Source organism: Lathyrus oleraceus, chromosome 2 (genome assembly GCF_024323335.1).
Source record: "Lathyrus oleraceus cultivar Zhongwan6 chromosome 2, CAAS_Psat_ZW6_1.0, whole genome shotgun sequence".
In the NCBI taxonomy this organism is placed as follows: domain Eukaryota; kingdom Viridiplantae; phylum Streptophyta; class Magnoliopsida; order Fabales; family Fabaceae; genus Lathyrus; species Lathyrus oleraceus.
The window spans coordinates 94,949,350-94,967,543 of NC_066580.1; positions in this window are offsets into that span (position 1 = coordinate 94,949,350).

An 18,194-nucleotide genomic window follows, 5' to 3' on the forward strand; every position below is an offset into this window, starting at 1 on the left:
ATGTTATGATGTTATGATGTTATGATGTCGTGATGTTATGATGTTAAATAAGTAACAAGCATAAACAAGTCACACAACAATCATTCCTAGGTTTTAAGGCTTGCATGAGTTCCATAGGTAAGTACCCTCCCCACTGAAGTTTGGTTGGTTCAACCTGTCCTAGAATAGTAACCGGGTTCTAGAAGGATCTCAAATCATTGACCTTCCTTTAAGTCCACTTCAGTGCAACACCAAGTGGTTGACCGAAGCTTCCCTAAAGTCCAATCTCAAAGAGTGTAGCATCGAGTCTCAACCAACCCCAGTCGGAACCGAAGTCAGTTATCTCACTACTTTCTAATGGCTAGGATGAGTCAATTAGGGTTCTAAAGGTCTGGTTAATGCTTTGATGACACCACGCGGAAGTCCTCAAGTAAACATGAGGAACATCAGGACATCCAAAGTGTCACATTAACCGTAGCCATCATTTTGACCATTCCAGTATACGCCGGATAGTCGCGATGATCTTTTGCTACTTACCTAAGGTACACTAAATCTGGGTGTAGGATCTTTCACTCAAGCATAAAATACCCAAGCAATCCCTTAAAAGTAAATCAGACAATTTAAATAAATGATCTTGTTTTTTTTTGTTTTTTTTTTAAGGTAACCTCTCTTTATTTTCCCCAGCAGAGTCGCCAGTTCTGTCATACGGTGAACTGACTTTGTGTGTTTTTGCTTTGGAAAGCAAATGTCGCGGATAGCAAGAGTCGCCACCGACTTTTCTTTTATCCCATAAGGAAAGGTGGAAAAGAACAGGAAAGACCTTAATTAGATTTTGGGTTCGGGAGGTACATTATACAAAGGGAAGGTGTTAGCACCCTTTGTATCCATGGTTATCCATGGGCTCTTAATTGCTAGATCACTTATGTTTGTCTGAAAAAGTGTTTGTGAATTGCTTAGAAAATGTTTTGAAAAGAGAGTTTAACTTTGTAATGATTCTCGTACGAATGTATACAAAGTGTTTATCTCGTTTAATTTTGAAAGCGGTTTAGAAAAATATAACTTGGCAATGATTCTAGTACGAATGTATACCGAGTGGTGATTTTCTAGTATTGGCAAAGCGTGAGGTATGAAAAATGTTTTAGGTTGTGAGCCAGCAATTAAGAGTTATACCTACCCAAGGTCTTTATGGGCATTTCCTATCCTTATGAGGGTAAAATTGTCCTTACTATTGAGAAGTAAGTAGTCTTATCCCTTTGGATGTAAAGGGACATCGTAGGGTCATCGTTTGGTCATTGAAGGCAACATTTGTAAGGATACCTTAGCATTCGAAGGGACGATCATCATTTAACCGTAGGCTACAACGAAGGGTCATCGAGGGGCAAAATCATATATTCGCAGGCATCATCCGAGGGACTATGATTTATCTTATAGGGACATGATGATTTAATCGAAGGGTCTTTGCTAAGTGTATCCCCACATTCGCGGGACATGACCATAATACCGTAATATCGTAAGGCAACAAAGAGAGGTCCAAGATCACATATTCAAAAGCAATATTTTACAATCCATTAGGCAATTGGGGTGAATCCCCATATTATAATCAATTAGGTAATTAGGTCCACATTAAAATCAATTAAGTAATTAGGATGAATCTCCACATTAAAATCAATTAGGTAATTAGGATGAATCTCCCCAAGGGTATCCCACAAATAAAGTGGAATACCTTAGCCAGCTACCTTTTCTGGGAGTATGTGAACCCTTACAAAATTCAGCAAACACGTCAGAATACCAAATCAGGGTGCAACCGAGAGTTGCACCACAAAAGAAACACAACGGTAGGAATGTCAGACAAAATAACGCACGGTTAGAATAAAACAGATCAGATAAGCATAGAACAGGACAGAAAAATCAGCGATTGTCACGTTCGCTCCTGCCTCGCCTAGCGAAGGCTTAGCGAATGCTCGCTGCATGCTCGCTTAGCGATGTGCTAGCGAGCGGCTGCGGGTTCTGGTTTTGATAACAGTACAATTCCGGAAAGCTTCACACCCTATGGCATCAATCACATAAATTACATGGTTAAACGTTCAAGACATTCATATATACTTAAACTCACATGCAAGACTTAAGATATTTTTATAAATTCAATCATAATGCCACATGCAAATTGAGAACATAAAGCGGTAATGGTAATGCAAACCTATTTGCAATTGAATTGCAACCTTGAATTGGCAAGTCGGATTGAGTTGGGCGGAGGTAACCTTGGTGCAGATGAGTTTCCTTCAGGGTTTCCTTTAGGGTTGCTCTGAATTCTCTGGGTTAGCCTCCAGGTTTTGCTGTCTGTGAGTGTTTTCCTTTCTCCTCCGTTTTCGTCCTTTTCTTTTCTGAATGAAGTCCTTGGTATTTATAATGCTTTTCCGTGACCTAATGGGCTCAGAATGAAGCCCAGAATTTTCTGGTATTCGCGAGCTTCGCTAGGCGAGCGGTGTAGCGAAGGGTTCGCTAGGCGAAGGAGTTGCTCGCCTAGCGATCAAGCCAGTTTAGGCCATTTTCTGGATTTGGCCATCTGTGTGCTGGGTCTTTGTTCCTTTAAGACCAATGCCTTGAAAAATAAGTTGGAGTGCCTTGAAAAATGCCTTGTAATACTAACGGGCAAATTTTGGGGTATGACACATCATATCATAAAAAAGAGTAGTCATTGCTCTCTCGTAAGTTGCACCAGCATTCTTCAAACCGAAAGACATCACTTTATAACAGAATGTTCCCCAAGGTGTAATGAATGTGGTATTCTCCATATCTTCGGGTGCCATCTTGATCTGATTATATCCGGAAAATCCATCCATAAACGAAAAGACTTTGAATTTAGCAGTATTGTCTACTAACATATCAATGTGTGGCAAAGGGAAATCATCTTTCGGACTGGCTTTATTCAAATCTCTATAGTCAACACACATGCGGACTTCTCCATCTTTCTTCGGCACAGGCACAATATTGGCCATCCGTTGCTGATACTCAACAGTCACAAGGAAACCGATATCAATCTGTTTCTGCACTTCTTCTTTGATTTTCACTGCCATATCAGGATGTGTTCTCCTCAACTTCTGTTTGACTGGCGGGCATTCTAGCTTGAACAGAAATCTATGCTCCACAATCTCAGAATCCAAACCAGGCATGTCTTGATAAGACCAAGCAAACACATCTGAATACTCTCGAAGAAGATCAACCAACCCCTTCTTGACATCTGAACATAGTCGAGACCCAATCTTGACTTCCTTCACATCATCCTCGGAACCCAAGTTGACTAACTCAATTTGCTCTTCGAACGGCTGAATGGTCTTTTCATCATGCTCAAGAAAACGAGATAATTCTTCACTCACTTCTTCATCACTTTCCTCTTCGGCTTCAAATACAAGGAATTTAAAATTTGGAGAAGGAGAATGATCATTGTATTCAATGGGGTTAGAAATCAACCTGTATAATGATTTGATATTTTGATTTTAGAGAAGTGAATTTATGACCAAATGTTATGCAGATGGACAATTATATTATTTATTTATTTATGTTTTTAGTGATTACCATTTTCAGAATAAAGCAAAAAGTAAAAAAAACAAACATCATAGATGTGGATGAATAAAATTAATTTTATTAATGATCAATTTCAAAATGCCCAAACAATGTTCACTTCTCCCTTAGGCATAGGAGAAGGATTTTTGAAAACATATAAAAGCAATTACTTAGATAGATACAAAATAACAAGAATATCAACAGCAATCCAATTGTTGCAAGCCTTTCCATGCGTCACAAAATTGGTGCAGTCTTCCTCTTCGTCATCCTCTAGCACAACAACTAAGTGTTGTTCATTGCCGTGAATGAACCCTCCGCTACGGAAGCTAAGTTGCATATCCTCAGACCTTGCAGTTGACAAACCTTGTTGAAAACCCAAACCGGTTCTACCTTTATTGTCGGAGACCTCTACCATGTGCCCCCATTGATCGATATTGCCTTCTTCAACAATCTTATTTGCATCCTTCAAGGAGGACATAGGTGCCCCGACTCTCTTTTCAGCAGCAATAGATAAGGCTTGGAATGGAGTCCCAACCTCATCCTCAGCCTCAACGTAAGAGAAAGATGACAGGTGACTAACCAACAATGCCTTCTCACCACCAACAATGACAAGCTTCCCATTCTTTACAAATTTGAGCTTCTGATGTAATGTGGAGGTAACAGCCCCCGCCTCATGGATCCATGACCTTCCCAACATACATCTGTAGGCCGGGTGGATATCTATTACTTGAAAAGTAATCTGAAAATCACTCGGACCTATCTTCACTAGAAGGTCCACTTCACCAATAACTGTTTTGTGTGAACCGTCAAAAGCTTTGACGATTACGCCACTATACCTCATGGGCGCTCCTTGATATGACAACTTTGACAGAGTTGACTTCGGCAGCATATTCAATGACAACCCGGTGTCAACAAACACATTTGACAAAGCATCATCTTTGCAATTCATAGAGATATGCAAAGCCAAGTTATGATTCCTACCCTCCTCAAGGAGTTCTTCATCACAAAAACTGAGATTGTTGCAGGAAGTGATGTTAGCCACAATACGATCGAATTAATCCACCGTAACATCATGTTCCACATAAGCTTGTTCAAGAACCCTTTGCAATACTTCTTTGTACGCTTCTGAATTCAGAAGCAGAGACAGTACTAAAATATTTGAGGGGGTTTGAAGCAGCTGCTCCACAACATTAAACTCACTCTTCTTTATCAGACGAAGTATCTCATCGTCATCATTAGCATTCAAATTGTTGGATTCACCAGACTTACCCTTTAAAGCATTAATCGGATCTATAGTAGGCACTTCCACTTCCTTACTGACAGCTGAATCTTCTTTGTCTTTTGGGAACACCGACCCAAACACACGACCACTACGGGTCACCTTGGTAACATCAACAATGCTCACTACAGAGTTGGTCGTAGGCAATGGGACTTCTTGACCATCCTTCATCATTGTTGCATTATACTAATACGGAACAACTTTATCAGATGAATACGGGACTGAACCCGCTAACCGTATAACCAACGACGATACTAATCTGTTGCTGCTGTCGTATTGAATCACCAATCTCTCTGGTTGCTTAAAATGGGTACTATGACATTAACATAGTCATCTACATGACGGGATTGAACGATTTGGATCATGCCTTCATCCATCAGCCGCTGGATGTCCCTTTTCACAACCATAGATCCTCGGGGATTAACACTGCAAATAGCACAACCATCATGGTCATGCTCACAATCACTCACCATACAAATGTCCTTATGCATTTGTACCAAGGACCTTCGGATGAAACAAACATTAAACACTTTAAACTCTCCAGGAAAACCGTCCACCATATTAATAGAAGAGTTCCTATGAGCGGGTAATGGATTTGCTTTCACGTTTGGCGAACGGTCCTCAAAGGACACCATTCTACTCTTTATCAGCTTCTGAACCTCATACTTGAGCGGATATCAGTTTTCTATGTCATGTTCGGGTGCTCCTTGGTGAAAAGCACAACAGAGTTCAGGTTTGTACCATCATGGAAGTGGTTCTGGAATTTGTGGAGGGTTTCTCGGTTGGAGTAGGTTCTTGAGAACCAAAGATGGATACACCTCTACATAAGTCATAGGAATCGGGTCGAAAGAGACCTTCTTCCTCTCAAAGTTTTGTTGATGATGATTGTTGGTATTGTTGTTGTTGTTGTAGGTGTTCGTTCGTTGTTGCGGTTGTTGCTGTTGACATTATTATTGTTGCTGAATTGGTGTTGTTTGATTATTCGAAAATACAGGAATGACTGAAGATACTTGATGATGGTGTTGACAGGGTGGTCGATTCCTTCTAATTCGAGGCCTCCTCTGCCTCCCACTGGTTATTGCATTAGCTTCGCTGTCTTTCTTTTTCCCAAAATTGTTGCCATATCTCTTGCGTGACGATACCTCCTCCTTTGACAAACGTCCTTCACGGACACCTTCCTCAAGTTTCATCCCCGTGTTTACCATTTCGGTAAAGTCACTGGGGCACTAGCAATCATGCGTTCATAATAAAATGAACTCAGGGTCTTCAAAAAGATTTTTGCCATCTCTTTATCCTCCAAAGGAGGAGTGATCTGAGCAGCCAACTCTCTCGACCTCTGTGCGTACTCTTTGAATGTCTCCTTATCCTTCTGAGACATAAACCTCAGCTGGTCTCTATCAGGCGCCATACCCACGTTGTACTTATACTGCTTGAAAAAGCCTCTCCCAAGTCGTTGAAAGTGCGAATACTTGCACTATCCAACCCCATATACCAACGGAGTGCAACACCGGTCAAACTGTCTTGGAAATAGTGAATCAACAATTGATCATTGTCAGTTTGGGTAGATATCTTACGGGCATACAACTTCTGAAATGACAGTCCTCTGAGGAGGAGGAGTTGCAGGCGTTGGAGAAGATTGACTCTGAGCAGCCAACATTGACTCCATCATGGCAGTCAGTCAAGTGATTTCGTCCTTCAACTCTCTGTTCTCTTGCTCAAGATGTTCCATGATCCTCAGATAATTGGCGTGAGTGTTGTCCTGATGAGTCAGCTTGGCTGAAGCACAGAAGAAACACCAATGAGACATCTGGCGAAAGAGAAACCTGCTTATGCAAATGATACATGAAATGCAATACTTGTTTGTTTATTTTCAAGGCACTTACTATATTATATATATATATATATATATATATATATATATATACTTAACAACAATTGCAACAATTTGATATGACCATAAAAATCTCTTTTCATTTATATAATTGGAAGGATTACACTGAGTATACTTTCAGAAACCAAATAAAAAATGCAAGAGAAAATGAGACTAGTCATCCTAAGGATCCCTAACAACAACGTCAGAAGATCTGGCTAAAGGCGCATACTTCCTTCGAATGCATCGAATCTCAGTCTCAAAATAAGCCTTCATCTGAGTCTTCTCGAGGACAAGCTGATCAACAATCTTCTTCCAAGCAACGGAAGGCTGAGGCACGCTAGAAGATGGAACCTCTGGATCTCTCTGTCTCTTCGCCACTCGGTCTTCAAGTAGCTCAATAAGTGCATCTTTGTCCTTAGACTCCAACTGCAATTCTTCATGCTTCTTGCTCAAAGCACGAAAACGTTCTTCCCACATATCTTTCTCTTGCTTCATCTTGGCGAGTGCGTCTTCCAACCCCTCTACATATTGGTTAGGGAGAGTTAATGGCTCAACCACAACCATAGACATATGTCTCTCACAAGGATAAGGCATCTTCAACTCCAAAGCTCTCTTCTTCACCCAAAAAGTGTATGCTTCCAAAGCTACACAGTTGCCCGGACCAAGCTCGGATATTCCCTTCCTATGCACATTATGCCAAGCATGCATAATCTCCTGCTTCAAATGTTGGGGATCTTTACCCTCTTGATAAAAAAGACCTTCTAATAACATGTTATTAGGTTTGTCTCTCAAGGGGAATCCAATTTGACGACGAGCCAAAGCATGGTTGTAGTTAATTCCTCCTTGTGTACCAATGAGAGGCACATTAGAGAATTCACCACAACAATCAATAATCTCCAAACTGCTCAAAGAAGGATCATACCAAACTATATCATCATTAGTGAGAGACATAAGTCTCTGAGACCACCATAGACATTGTTTGTTCTCCACAAAAGCAGGCGTCTGAGGCAAGTGCAAAATAAACCACTTGTACAGAAGAGGAATGCAACAGACAATAGTTTCACCACCTTTAGAATTCCTTAGATGCAAAGAGAAATACATATCACCCAACAAAGTAGTCACAAGATTCCCAATCAAGAAGAGTCTAATGGCGTTAACATCAATAAAACCGTCAATGTTAAGGAACAAAGCTAATCCATAAATGAGCAACACAAAGATAGCTTCAAAAGCGTCCATACTACCGGCTTGAGCAAAAGCGGTAGCTTCCTTGATGAGGAAATCAGATGGCAACCCAAATAAACCTCCTTTCTTCACCCAATGAGCCTCTATCTCAGACTTCTACAAGTGAAGAGCTTCAGCAATAAGATGAGATCTGGGAATCTCTTCCAACCCACTAAATGGCATTCTACTAGAAACGGGTATCCCCAAGAGATGGGCATACTCCTCCAATGTAGGCACAAGCCGATAATCAGCAAAAGTGAAGCAACGGTAGAGAGGATCATAGAACTCCCCCAATACACTCAAAAGTCCTTCAACCATATTAGCAGATAAGATAGACAATAACTTTCCATGACGTTGTTTGAAGTCCAAGGGATCTAATACAAAAGATGCTAGCTACCTTAACTCTTTCAAGTCCGAACACCTGAAACTGTACTTCTTAGTGTTCCTTCGTCCACAATCCATGGTCTGAAAATATTTGCAAATAATACCTCAGTTCCTTGAAATTTTCATATGATGAATGTTATGATGCGCCTGAATGCATGGATGCAACAATCACAAATAAGGGATCACACACAAGGCAAACAAACAAAGGTCAAGGGATGAATCAAGTCTTTGTCAAGATCAATCATCCATTTTGATGGATTATGGTTTGCACCTTATCAACACCCAAGTTCCATTGATATTGACAAGACTTGATTGGATCAACTAAGAATCAAGGGTTTGTTGTAAGTCACGAGCATGGAGTCTGGGTAAGAACCATCCCAAAGGAGTGAACTAAGGATAAAAACCTGTAGATCATGTTTTAAAAAGTTCCCAGAGTCTTAATGCCATCTATCGGATATTACAGGTTAAGATGACTGACTCATCGACCCATAATATTCTCAAGAGAAACTCGTCTGAGTGTAGTATCGCGTAACAACTGTTATCAAGTCTACACCTGAACAGTCTCCACACTACATCCTAAATAGGCCAAGAGGGGGTAAATGTTCTACAATCCTCAACTTCTCGGACCTAAATTAGAGATAGTAATGCCTAACCACAAATACTTGTGTGATATTTCCAAATCCAAAAGAGTCTCCACTGAGCAGATGGATCTCAAGCCAACTTGTTAAGGACTACCCCACACAAGTCGAACATGACTATACCATCCTCCTATCTTAATTGCACTCAAGTTCGAGTTAGAACTTATCTCACCACTCAGAGATCACCAAGCACAACAAGCAAATTATATCACACAAATATACATACATCACATATATACAATTATATACACACAAAAAAGTAGGCTAAACCCACTGGAGACTATTTTCCTTCCCCAACAGAGTCGCCACTTAATTTCTGTAGCGGCAAATTCATGATCATCAAGCTATGGATAAGCAAGACATCAAATAACAAGAATTGCCACTGCGCTTTTATTGTTTCCAAGGGAAAAGGGAAAAAGTACGAACAAAACCCAAAAGTAAGAAGTTTTCAAATCAAAACTAATAAAATGTCAGAGATTACAGGTAAGGGGGGTGGTTACACAGAGGGAAGGTGTTAGCACCCAAAGTGTCCTAGGTACTCTTAGGGAGCCCTTTTTTGTGTGCATATGTATTTTGTACAAAGTGATGTTTACAAACAAATAAAATGGGGGGATGAGAAAAGAATTCATTAATTATATTTTTTTTTTTTGACAAGACCTTCATACTTGTGCCTACGTACCAACATAAAAATGAGGGATCAAAACCTCGTAGTTCATGATACAAATTTCAAAGTGAGTGCATTGCTTTTAACAAAAATTAAGTTTGAAAGGCACAAAGGCCTAAAAAGGGTTTGAATGAGTTAGTTCTTTTTTTGGCTTTTGAAAGTTTAGGTCAAGTATAGTTAAGTCCATTTACAAGTTTGATTAAGAAAAGAAGTTTGAAAATGTAATGGCATAAGGCCAAAGTTTCTAGTTTGCAAAGTGGTCAAAATTTAGAAAATAGCAAGTTCAAACAAAGAAGTTTTTGAAAGGAGGGGGAGATTTTGAAATTAAAGAAATGGGGGAGGAGATGAAGAGACTAATCCTATGCACAAAATTAAAAGTTAAGAGTTGAAAAGATATGATTGATGGGTAGCAATCCAATAGGCAAGAATGCCATATAGAAATCCCAAATTCCCTTGGATATTAGAATCAAGCAACAAATAATGCATACAATATTAACTTGAAGAGCAAGGCATCAAATAAAGATAACACCATCCAAGCTTTAGCCACTCCATAATCTTTTTCAAATTGGCCTATGTAGCAAATGAATTCCACAAGTCACAGGTTCAAAATAACAGCTTCACAATGATCATGTTGCAAATGAACTCAAAGGGATCTTCAATGATGTATCAGATGAAGTTTTAAATTGCAAGCACTTGGTTATATGAAAATTGGCATTGGCCAAGTTCTTTAGCATAGAGAGGTTGCCTAAATTCTAAGTCCAATTGTCCAAGATCAAGCCAACAGTCCACACGAAAGTTTTTTAGGGTTTTTGTTATTATTATGTACATTGATGGTCAAAGACCACACAAACAAACAAAATATACACAAACAAGATATATCACAAATATGGTCCAAATGGACAAAGGGAAAATGACATTTAACATAAACAATTAGAATGGTATGAATAATGTCAAATGAATAAAGCTTAATGATTAAAGTGCATTAAAAGTAAATGGCTTGAAATTAAATGTTAGTTATTAAGGAGTTAGAAGTTAGTATTGTTTTGCTTTTGCTTTTTCTTTTTAAGTCATTCTTTGGAGAACACTCAACCCACTTATCACAAGCATGGATCCTTGAGCCAAGACATCTTCCAAAGGAAGGAGAAAAGATAAAGTTTCCATACAATACCATGAAAGAGGGGAGACCTACAATCTCACTAACTAGAATGTTATGCCTTTTGTGTCAAAAATTTAGCGCTATATTAAGCAATCGTAATTGGACTTATGTAGAAGTCACAACTATTTGAGGTCGGGCAATAGAATTTTGGTGTTAATGCATGTTAGAGACATAGTATAATGGATTATTCTCATGAAACATACCACACACAAAAAGAATATGCAAAAGAGGTTGTCTAATCTCATCCATACTCATGTTGATTTTTCAATCAACTAGCTTTAGGACTTTGAGATATCATATGCCAAAGGAAATGGATGCATAAAGAAGGGGAATTAGATGAAGAGGAAGGGGAATTGATCAAAACTCCAATTGGTCAAAGGAGGACTTTTACCAAATTAATATCATTCGTTCATTTTGGGAGATGGAATGTACATTCCATCAATTCCTTAAATCCAATGATATTAACCTAGCAAAGTCAAATCAACCTTGACCAAGGCCCAACAACATAAGTCAAACTTAGACAAACCATCACAAGAGGTCAACACAAATATTTGGCATTTATTCAATTTAAAAATACTAAAATAATGCATTTAAATTAAATATGGTTTGTCAAATTCCTAAAACCTCATCAAAACACCAAAGAAAGGGCCATGAGATTTATCATAGGTCAAACAAGGTCAAAGGACCTTGGAGAAAAAATTTCAGAATTTTTAAAGACTTGAAAGCATTTTTAAATAATTAAAAATAAACAAAAAATCAATTAAATCATGAAAAATATTAATAATGATCCAAAAAATAATTTTAATTCAGAATATGAAAGAGGAATTTATTTAAAAAGTTTTGGTGAAACTCTCATATTTTTTGGATCAATATTAAAATTAATATGAATTAATGAAAATCAAATGAATTAAAACAAAAATCAAAAAATCAAAAAAACGTGAGCCACTTGATCTCCCTCATTAATTGAGGTGGCAGATCAAGTGGATCAGCATGCGCGTTCCATGGTGGAACCTAGTAAGCGCGCCACACGCGTGGTAATCAAAACCAACGCATAAGATTAAAACAATTTGAATGGATCATGTGGCTGGGAGACGTACCAACACACCGTCGGAGCCATAGCTCTAGTCTTCTTCTCCGGTGGACCTCACCGGACTGGTCCACCCTCAACCATCACCAAAACAAAAAAAGAGGACATGATCTGAAAGAAAAAATGGCGTAGAGCACGAATCTGACCTCAATTTCAACTAACTCCAAATATATAAAAAGACATGAGGAGTTGAATTTTGAGGTGTGATAACTGAGTTGCTTCGATTTGACCTCAAAGCAACTCAATCTTCTTTCCTACATTGGTAGGACTTCAGACAACCAAAGATCCAAGAGAATTGATGATAATTGAGTGAGAATCGAAGAGATGAAGTTTTCTGAAATATACCTTCAATGTTGTGTAGAACTTGATGTTGCTTGCTTCAAACTTGATCTGATCACACTTGAGAAGCTTGTAGGAGAGGTTTGGCAATGGTACAAAGCTTTGGGTCTGGAGTTCTTGAATCTCCAAACAGTGAGATTCAAACTCAATTTTCAAGTTAAAAATTATCAGGTTTTCCTTTGAAATGTGAGGGTTTCAATTGGGGGGCAAAGATGGCGTGCAAGGTGTGTTTGAATTGAGCTCCAAGGGCATGTATTTATAGCAATTGGGACTGATATTTGCACACTTGAAAAATTGCTAAATTTGGACATTTCATGCACAAGCTTGCATAGGCGTGTACAGGCCCATGAAGCAATCCAATTTGGTCCACTTGCATCTGTTCTGAAGTTCAAATGAGGCTTGGATGTCAAGGCAATATGAAATGTGATTTTTGGCATTTGATTTCTTCCAATCATGCAGCTTTGTTAAAGCCATGCGGAGACCTAGAAAATCTCATCCAAAATGCATGAGCTTAGGTTCTTTGGAAAGCTTAGATCAAGGGGGACAAGTTTGATGTTGAACACTTTTCCATTTGGAGCTTGGATCATGGTGAATTTGATGGTGGAAGTTTGGAAATTTCAACATCATGAATTTTTTTCTAAGTGTCAAGTCATATATCTCAATATTCCATCTTGCTTAACTTTTCATGTGAGCTTCAAATGAGAAAATTGTATTCATCAAAGTTGTATCTCTTTCAAATACCTTCAAAATGGTCACAAATTTCATGTCATTTGGATTTAGAATGATATAGTTATGCATTTTTGAAGTTTGGAAAAATCACTTGTTCAATGGTATAGGTCAAAAATGACCTATAATGTATCCTCATATCACATGCTCATAAAAGTTGAATTAGCTCTCACTCCAAACACAAAAGTTTAATTAGACATCTTGAATTTGATTGTGCAACTTTTCTCTTTGAAGAATTACACATCATAAAAATTGAAGAATTCATTTAGAGTAACTTTTCTCTTTGAATAATTTTCATATGGTGAAAATTGTAGGAGATAGGGTTTAGGGAGACCCAATTTTGATAAGATGAATTCATCTGGCAAACCACCATCAACCAACTTGCTAACCTTCAATTATCTTGACTTTTTAGGCTCATGGTAGATCATATATACATAATATGATGAATTTTGAAGTGTTCCTCAAGAAATTTTATCAATTGGTGAGATAGCTTGTTGGAGAAGTTACTCAAGATACCCAGTCAAACTAGGGTTTCCAAGGCAGATCACCTCCAAACTCTTGAAGAATACTTGATCAATATAACATGTAGAGATCAATGGGACCCATATATGATGATTTGAGACATTGTGGATCAATCTTTGATTGTGCTTTTAGCCATGAGGGTCTTAAACCCTAAATGTGAACTTGATGAGTTTTGATGATCATGCCCTACCTACAAAAGAGTTAGGCAAATACAAAGACATATTTTTGGTATTTTGGTTAGTAAAAATGATGATATACAAGTATGATATTATCACATGGTGCTTGGTGATCTCTCACAAAACAAACCCAATGAAAGAGGGGTAAGGAGGATGCCAAGGTGTGATCCCAATGCTAATGCATATGATGAAATTGCATGAAGGGTCTTATGGTCAAAATTGGGGTCTTACAATTTCCTTTTCTTCCAGAGGCGGACTAATTTGAGCGACCAACTCCCTCCATCTTTGAGCATATTCTTTGAATGTCTATTTGTTCTTTTGAGACATTGATCGAAGTTGGTCACGACTTGGTGCCATATCAACATTGTACTTGTATTTTTTGACAAAGGCCTCGCCCAAGTCATTAAAAGTACAAACACTAGCACTTTCCAGGCCCATATACCATTTGAGGGCAGCTCTAGTCAGACTATCTTGGAAGTAGTGAATAAGCAGCTGATCGTTATTGGTTTGAGTAGACATCTTTCTAGAATACATGACAAGATGACTCAACGAACAAGTATTCCCCTTATATTTTTCAAAGTCTGGGACCTTGAACTTCACCAAAATCTTGACATTGGGAGCTAAACACAATTTAGCAGCACTCGTACTAAATAAATCCTTTCCCTTTAGGGTCTTCAATTCCTTGCGCAGTTCAAGAAACTGATCCTTCATCTCATCCATCTTCTCATAAACATCTGGACCTTTAGACAACTCAGAATGGTAAATGGTATCCTCGACACGGAGCAGAGTATAAACAATAGGAGGAGGCACTAACAAGACCAGGCAAGATGCCGACACATAAGCAAAAGTTGGCGTGTACCCTTCAAGCACAAAATTTTGTGGCATACCCTACGGGAACCCAGCAGGCATGGAAGGAACAGACTGGCTAGCAATGACAGGCACAGATGATGAAGAAATCTCTAAAATGACAATCCTCTAAGGAGGAGGAGTTGCAAGAGGTGGAGACGGTTGGTTCTGAGCAGTTATCACAGACTCCGTCAAGGCTATGAGTATGGCAATTTCATCCTTCAGCTCTTTGTTCTCTTGTTTAAGATGCTCCATTTTTTTCAGTTGATTAGCTCGAGTGTTATATTGATGAGTCAGCTTGGCTTATACACAAAAGAAGAACTGATAAGATATATGACGAAAGAAACCTGTCATGCAAATGATGCATGAAGTGCAATATTTTTTTGATTGTTTTTAATTTCAAGGAACATATGAAGTCTCATTTTCAAATATTTTCAATTAGTAATAACAATAATCAATAATAACAATTCAATTGACCATAAAATCTCTTTTTATTCATAAAATTTGGAAGGATTACACCGAGTACAATTTCAGAAACCAAAATACAAATACAAGAGAAAAGGAAACTATCATTTTAAGGATCCCTAACAACTGGTTAGATGATCTGGCTATGGGATCATACTTCTTTCGGATGCGTCGAATCTCTGACTCACAGGACGTCTTCATCTGAGCCTTCTCAAGGACAAGCTGATCAACAATATTCTTCCAAGCACCGGAAGGTTGAGGCATTCTAGAGGAAACTAAACCCCCTGGTTCTCCTGGTCTCTTCACTGCACGATCCTCAAGAATCTCAATAAGCGCATCTTTGTCTTTTGACTCAAGCTGCAACTCCTTATTCTTTGAGTTTAAAGCATGGACCCGCTCTTCCCACAAGTCTGTCTCTTGTTTCATCTTGGTAAGTGCGTCTTCCAACTCCTCTACGTCTTGGTTAGGGAGAGTTGATGGGTCAGCCACAACCATAGACATAGGTCTCTCACAAGCGTACGATATCTTGAGCTCAAAGCTCTCTTCTTCCCCCAAATAATGTAAGCTTCCCAAGCTACACAGTTGCATAGACCAAGCTTGGATCTTCCTCTCCTATGCACATTGTGCCAAGCACGCACCATTCTACTCTTCAAAAGTTAGGGATCTTTACCCTCTTGATAAAATAGACCCTTTAACTGAACACTATTAGGCTTATCTCTTAAGGGGAACCCAAGTTGACAACGAGTCAATGTTGGGTTATAGTTGATTCCTCCACGCGTACCAACAAGGGGCACGTTAGAGAACTCACCATAACTATCAATAACTTCTAAGTTACCTAATGTAGAATTATACCAAACAATATCATTATTAGTCAAGGACATAAGTCTCTGAGACCACCGTAGACATTGTCGGTTCTCCAAAAAAGCAGACGTCTAAGGAAAGTGCGAAATAAACAACTTGTACAGAAGAGGAACATAACACACAATAGTCCCACCACCTTTAGAATTCCTCAAATGCAAAGAGAAATACATGTCACCCAATAGAGTCGGAACAGGATTCCCAATCAAGAAAACTCTAATGGCGTTAACATCAACAAAACTGTCAATGTTAGGGAACAAAGCTAGACCATAAATGAACAATATAAAGATAACTTCAAAACCATACATGCTACCGACTTGAGCAAAAATAGTAGCCTACCAATGGGAAAATTAGAAGTCAACCCAAGAATCCCTCCTTTCTTCACCAAATGAGCATCAATCACAGATTTCTTCAAATGAAGAGCTCCAGCTATGACATGAGATCTCAGGATCTCCTCCAATCCACTGAAAGGTACCTTGTTAGACACCGGCATACCCAAAAGATGGTAATACTCCTCCAACATGGGCACAAGCTGATAGTCGAGAAAGGTGAAACACCGATAAAAAGGGTCATAGAACTAAACCAAAACACTCAGAAGTTCTTCAACCACAGCAGTAGATAATACAAATAAGAGCTTCCCATGACATTGCTTGAAGTCTAAGGGATCAACTGCAAAGGATGACAACTTCCTTAGCTCTTTCAAATCAGGACATCTGAAATCGTAATTCTTAGTGTTCCTTCGTCCATAATCCGTGGTCTGATTTTTTTTGCAAATAAGACCTTAGTTTCCTTGAAAATTATTTTCTGCGATGAATGTTATGATGCGCATGTATGCATGAATGCAACAATCACACACAAGGCAAACATAAATAAAGGTTACATGATGAATCAAGTCATCATCAAGATCAATCATCCATTTTGGTGGATTATGGTTTTCACCTTATCAACACCCAAGTTCCATTGATATTGATGAGACTGATTGGATCAACCAAGAATCAAAGGGTTTGTTGTGAGTCACGAGCATGGAGTCAGGTTTAAGAACCATCCCAAAGGAGTGTACTAAGGGTAAAAACATGTAGATCATGTTCTAGAAAGTTCCCAGAGTCTTAATCCCATCTATCAGGTACTATAGGTTAGGATGATTGACTCATCAACCCATAGTATTCTCAAGAGAAACTCGTCTGAGTATAGTATCGCGTAAAAACTGTTATCAAGTCTACACTTGAACAGTCTCCGCACTACGTCCTAAATAGGCCAAGTTGGGTTAAATGTTCTACGGTCCTTAACTTCTCGAACCCCCAATTTAGAGAAAGTAATGTTTATCCACGACTTACTCGTGTGACATCAGTAACTCTAAAGAGGTCTCCACTAAGTGGGGGATATCATGTCAACTCTTTTAGAACTACTCCTATAAAGCCAACATGACTATACCACCCTCATATCTTAAATTGCACTCAAGTTTGGGTTAGAACTTATCCCACCACACACAGAGATCATCAAGCACAACAGACAAAGTATCACACAACAATATATACAAACAAACATCAAATATAGAAATATACACACAAAAAGTAAGCTAAACCCGTTGAGGCCTACTGTCCCCAGCAGAGTCGCCACTTAATTTTTGTAACGGTAAATTCATGACCATCAAGCTATAGATAAACTTGACGTCAGTAAAACCAGAGTCGCCACCGCACTTTTATTGTTTCCAAAGGAAAAGGGCAAAAGTATGAACAAAACACAAAGTTAAGAAGTTTTCAAATCAAAACTAATAAAAGGCCAGAGATTACAGGTAAGGGGGTTGGTTACACAAAGGGAAGGTGTTAGCACCCAAAGTATCTTAGGTACTCATAGGGAGCCCTTTTTTGTATGCAAGTGATTTGGTCAAAATGATGTTTGATAAAATATAAAGTGAGGGGATGAGAGAAGAATTCATTAATTATATTTTTGTGTTTGACAAGACCTTCGGTCTTATGCCTACGTACCAATATAAAAATGAGGGATCAAAACCCCGTAGTTCGTGGTAAAAATTTCAAAGAAGTTGGTGAAATTATTTTAACAAAAGTTTAAAAGAAAAGGCACAAAAGTTCCAAAGACTTGAATAGGGTTGTTAGTTCTTTTTTTGTCCTTTTGAAATTGAAGTCAATATGGTTAAGTTGATTCACAAGTTTGATTAAGAAAAAGCTTGAAAAATCATTCGCATAAGGCCAAAGTTTCTAATCATTAAAACACGTCTAAGTTGAGAAAACACAAACAAAGAAGGTTTTTGAAAAGAGGGAGAGATTTTTGAAATTTAAGAAGTGGGAGGAGATGAAGGGACTTCCCTATACAAAAAATTAAAAGTTAAGAGTTGAAAAGATCTGACGAATGGGATACGATCCAACAGACAAGAATGTCATATAGAAATCAATTTTCCTTTG